The sequence below is a fragment of the Carassius gibelio genome, chromosome A19, assembly GCF_023724105.1.
Source record: "Carassius gibelio isolate Cgi1373 ecotype wild population from Czech Republic chromosome A19, carGib1.2-hapl.c, whole genome shotgun sequence".
NCBI lineage: Eukaryota > Metazoa > Chordata > Actinopteri > Cypriniformes > Cyprinidae > Carassius > Carassius gibelio.
The window spans coordinates 7209780-7216105 of record NC_068389.1 but is presented as its reverse complement, the minus strand read 5'-3'; positions in this window follow the sequence as shown (position 1 = coordinate 7216105).

Sequence of the window (6326 nt, the reverse complement as noted above, 5' to 3'; positions counted from 1 at the left end):
TCTCTCCTTCACATATATAAAAACAGCTCTTATAAAAGCAGCAATTATTCCAATGCTTCATCAGCATTCACATGTTCTTGTATTCCCAGCCCACTGTCAAGCTTTTAATAAGTGGTCAGCAGGGCAACTAATTAATTACACTGATAATATTCTGCTGTGCTGATGCTGTTGTAATACAGTGAAGTGAGTCCATCAACTTCCTTTGGGATTCTTTTGGTTTCCTTCATGAGAAGCCAATTACTCACAATGTGGGCTTGGTGATGAACAAGTTTCCATCAAATAATTCTGCGCATGCCTCATGGTCAACACAGATTTTCTTCTGTCAATATGAATTGTAATTAATTTTGCTATATAGGAAATTAACTATGTTTAAAAACGTAAGGGTCCTTATCTTTTAAATGTGGACTTAGCATCTGAAGTTTGTTTATAATTCTTAATAATGTGCAATTGACCTTTTGTGTTTAAGTGCATATGGCACTAAACATGGGAAAGCAGCAGACACTTAATGGAGAGAGAAAAAAGAAAGTGATTTCATTAGAAACAATAACAGTGTTACTCTTCCATATTATTCTCTAATGCACTAGTTTGTTGTGTTAAAGTGCTTCATACGTTGGCTCAGTACCATCGTAATAATGCATTGTCTGCAAAGAACATCAGCAGCTTGGAATACTAATGAAACAAAACATCATAAAACAAAAAGAAGAAGATTTATTTAGATCCATGCATAGATCCGACCATATATATGGCAGTCTTAACTTTAAATGCTCCCGGGGCTTTGTGAAAGTTATGGAAAACGATAAGGAGATATAAGGAGATCAACCAGAAGCATCACTTGACTCCTGTGTGCAGTTTATCTTAACATTGTCAAGCAGAAACAGCACTCTGGCTGTTGTGGGTTGTTTTGTAGTGTTTCTATGCAGTTGCCAGATTGTACTGGGTGGTTGGGGCTCAGCAATAAGAATGACCCATGACCTGGGGTCAGTGTGAGAGGGTTACGGGTCAACTGACAGACCTGAACACTTGATTTATTGATTTTGTATAACCATTTTACATATTTTGGTTTTCTGCTTATTTGTGACCCTGTACCACAAAACCAGTCTTAAGTGTCAATTTTTCAAAATTGAGAGTTATACATCATATGAAAGCTGAATAAATAAGCTTTACATTGATGTATGTTTTATTAGGATCGGATAATATTTCTCAGAGATACGATTATTGGAAAAAATAAAATAAATAAATACAGAGAAAATCACCTTCGAAGTTGTCCAAATGAATTCTTAGAAATGCATATTACTGACCTAATCAAAGATTAAGTTTTGATATATTTACTGAGGGAAATTTACTAAATATCTTCATGGAACATGATATTTACTTAATATTCTAATGATTTTTGTCATAGAAGAAATATCAATCATTTTGACTCTGACTTTAAATTTTTTGTCTATTGCTACAAATATACGCCAGCGACTTACTGTAAGACTGGTTTTGTGCTCTAGTGTCACATTTGTATTGAAGTTCATTAGTAAATATTAACAATCTCATATTTCTAGCTATGTGAATATATATACTAATGATCTTTGTTTTGTTGATTTATAAATGAAAGTTTTTTAAATGAAAGAATTTTGATAGGGCAGGTTATGAACTCTTTGTTGTTGTACTCTCTTATCATGCATTTTTCTTATGTCACAGACATCTTATTATAATGTAGACTGTTTGCTTCTCTTTTCAGTGCATTTGTAGGCAACAACAGCTTTGTGAACCGGAAGACCGCACGTCTGGCAGCTAGTTTAGCACAAATTAAATCTAAGAAACTGTCTTGCATACACCCTAAGTACTTCATTAAAGCGATTGGTTTTGATTAAGAGCACATCACGACACATCACACATCCAGACTCAGTGTGCGGTTAGGGGCCGCCCATTAATAAGTGTTGTCCGTGATATGTAGGTTCAGACCGCAGCTTTGCTTCATTTATTTTATGTTCAGGAAAATTCATCAACCCAGCAGTGCATGTTTAATGATCTAGTGCCTGATGCCACATTAATAATGATGCCTTTCACTAGATCAGTGTCACAGCACTGAGACACATCCACAATGAGAAGGTCATACTAGCTGGAACAAAAGTCATTGATTTTATCCAGGATACAGGGGCATTGAGTTACAGATTATAAAAAATTAAAATAAATACTACATAAAAATCATGTTAAACCAACTCATTTGATACTGAATTCTGTAGTTTAATTAATTATTAGGCACATTGAGAAGGCAGTATCAGGGCGATCTCTGTCAACAGATTCCACATAACTGTGAGAGACAACTACTGATGACAGAAGCTAAAAAACAAGGGTTGTCTCTAGGGGTATTGATTATCAACACTTATAAGTGTAGGACTAAACGTAAATTGTGATTACGGTTCTCAGCTAATGAGAAACTTGTAATGGCAGTCACAAGTTTGTTCTTTTTACATTTTCTTGCTCATCATGGATGAGTAAATAACTCCTTTCAGAGTTTAATTCCTATGTACGAATTTCTCTAAATCAACCGCTGTGCCTCTAAAGTACTTCAGAAAATGATTATTTGGAATTTTCATAATGGAATAAATGTTTATGTAACACTTTTTAAGATTATAAGGTGTTAGGTTGCTCTGTGATGAATTAATTTTGTTTCACAGTGTATCATGTTTAAAACAGCAGCATTGTAATTTATTTTTGAGAACAATTAAAAAAACTGTAACTTTTCGTGGAAAAGAAGTTTGGAAAATGGATTGATGAATGGCTTCAAAAAGAAATTCTGTAAGTGTTTCTTGCAGTCTTTATCAGTATTATATTTTGGTCTCTTTAATATTTTAAACTCTGTAATGTGAAGATCAGTTTCTAATTTGTATAAAAAAAATGGATATGGATAATTCGATTTTTTTATTTATTTTTTATTTTTTTGCACTAACAATAATCTGGCATAAACTTGTTTTTAAGTATAAGAAATGTAATTGGTTTTAATTTTCCAATGTATGATTTATTGCAAGGCACACCAAAGTGTGTCTGTGTGACTTTACAAGCATAGTTACCATAAATATTCAAAATACAAGAATACTATGACAAGCAAAACACTAGCACTTGGTTGAACTTATGAAAACTTTTACTTCTTATTCAGGCAATTGTCAGAGACAGACAGCCAGTGATTTTATCACAGAACAGAACCTATATTTAAGTTACACCATACATTAATATGCTATATAATCTCATCTCAAGACCATTTGCAGTTGTTTAGACTTGTGCTTCTCTTGGAGATAAAGGGGATTAATCAAATCCAAAGGAAATTGAAGTTATTGATGGAGGAAATTGTCTGCCTGCCCTAGGGAACACTAAAAATAACTTCACCAGTGCCTCCAAAAACTTCAAGAGAACTTCGAACATTGCCATTTTCATCAAATATTTTCAGATATAATATAAAAACCACCATATCACATGCCATCTCTGATGGGAAGATGTTCTGTGTAGCAGCAAATGAAAATATAAAGACATTCATCTGGAAAAATGTCTTCAAACAGAAGAAGGACATTAGACAAGATTTCTCCAATCCATACATTCCCACCACGTATAGAGCCCAAAATTCAATTATCAAAGAGAACCTAACACCTTATAATCTTTAAAAATGTTACATAAACACTTATTCCATTATGAAAATTCCAAATAATCATTTTCTGAAGTACTTTAGAGGCACAGCGGTTGATTTAGAGAAATTCTTACATAGCAATTAAACTCTGAAAGGAGTTATTTACTCATCCATGATGAGCAAGAAAATGTAAAAAGAAGAAACTTGTGACTGCCATTACAAGTTTCTCATTAGCTGACGCTCTGTTGAGAACCGTAATCACAATTTACGTTTAGTCCTACACTTATAAGTGTTGATAATCAATACCCCTAGAGACAACCCTTGTTTTTTAGCTTCTGTCATCAGTAATTGTCTCTCACAGTTATGTGGAATCTGTTGGTAACAGAGATTGCCCTGATACTGCCTCCTCAATGTGCCTCTTGTTCCCATTTATAAAAACAGTCATGGGTTCAGTTTAAGTGTATTTCTCACATGTTGATCCTGATGCTGCGCTTTCACTCATCAGATGAATCGGGATGACCTAAAAAGAGCCAAAAAATATTTTTTAGTAACCTAGTTAAACATGAGATTAATAAAAGAGACTAAGTAAGCCATATTTAGGTTTAATCTTCAACAGTGTAAACTAATTAGATCTGGTTGAGCAGCTTAACATGTCAACAACATATTCACCCATTCATTTCTGTGGGGGAAAATAAAGAGCCATTTTTAATAGATTTGTCAGTTTTTAGATTCAATCAATCAATCAATAAAATGAAATTAACATTTTTGCAGATCTGATGTATTTTTGCCAGTTGATTGAATGCAATATATTAAACTCAGCAACAAAGTCTACAGTACACTATATTTAATGAAAGAAAAACAAATGAAGTAATTAATAGCAGAATGCAAAAGTATCCAGATAGAAATTTGTTACCCAAACTCAATGCCTAAAAAAAGTGCCCAAGCAATTTTGCAAAACAAATAAAAACAAAACAAACAAACAAAAAAAAAAGTTGCCTGGGAAAATTGCTTAAGAAGTTGCCCCATGTGTCATCAGCCTTAGAATGCCCAGACTCCATCCACCATGAAGTACTGTGCTGCTTGGTTAACTCAAGTGTTGACAGACATCATTTTCCCAGCTGAATGTGCCTGATTCTACCTGTATGCGGATCATAGGCTTCCTGTCTGATAGGAGACACCATGTGAGAAAACGTATCTGACAACTGAACCATCAGTACTCGCTCCCTCCAAGGCTGTGCTCTTTCTCCTCTCCTCTCCTGTATATAAACGTGACCTCCACTGCTGAGTCCTTATACTCACTCCAAAGAGTATATCATGTCATTCGCTGGGCTGAGAAGGTCATTGGATGCAACCTGCCATCTCTACAGGACCTGTACATTTCCAGGACCCTGAAGCAGGCGGTTAAAATTGTGACTGGCCTTTCTTACACTGGACACAACCTTTTTGAGTCACCCCACTCAAGACCAGAATCTCACACCATAATTGCCCCCATGGACAGCACATATTAAATTCACTTAAATCAAACCGTGAGCTTTTGCAGTGGCACATTTTGTACATCTTGCACTATTTGAAACCAATGTACAGTTAAACGTCTTCAATTGTGAACATCTACACTGCCCCACTTTTACACATCACTCACAAATGTACAGCTAATATATTGTCTTGGTTAGCATAAATACATCAAGGCAAATCCCTTGTAAGCATACACCCACAGTACCTGGCAATAAAGACGATTCTGATTCTGATCCTTAACATTAAAGGAATAGTTCACCCCAAAAATTTACCCATTCTTAGGCCATTCAAGATGTAGATGAGTTTGTTTCTCCAGTCCATCATTTAATGTCTGTTTGTAAAAAAAAAAAAAAATTCCATCAAAATGTTTTTAACTTTTAAATGTTCCAGCTTAAATACAAGTCCTCTCTTAATAATAATATTATTTTATTTTTTCAGTGGAAAAGTAATTTCTTCTGAATCAGGAGTAGAGAAATATGCACAGATCAATCACTGTTTACAAACCAAAATAATTCAGTTGTTAGTTGCTTTGAAAAGCATCTGTAGATGTAAATGCATAATGATGTAGATGTAAAACAGTCCAAAACAGTTCTGAACAAATATGTGGGTGGATTTTTATGTGAGAGACAAAAGAGGAATTACCTTTTTGCTGGAGGAAGTGTTATTATGGATTATTGACTTGAATATTTAAAGTTAAAGACACCTTGATGGATTTTTTTCTTAGAAATATGCATCTTTTCACTTCACAAGCCATTAACTGATGGACTGGAGTGGTGTGGATTATTGTGATGTTTTTATCAGCTGTCTGGACTCTGATTCTGACGGCACCCATTCACTGCAGAGGATCCCAATCATATGCAATCATAAATAAATAATAATAATAATAATAATAATAATAAAATTATATAAATTATTTAAATATATATATATATATATATATATATATATATATATATATATATATATATATATATATATATATATATATATATATATATATATATATATATATATATTATAACACAGACTAAAATCCTCAAGGTAAACTATTCATTATTTTTCAGTGACCTTATAGTTTTATTTGACATTTTGACTAGTACAGGGTGAGTAGCCTATATAATGCTTTACATGCATCTTTAGCAGCAAAGGCTCAGACCTGTGTGTGAACTGCGTATACATTAATAAGATATATTTCACTAAGCTC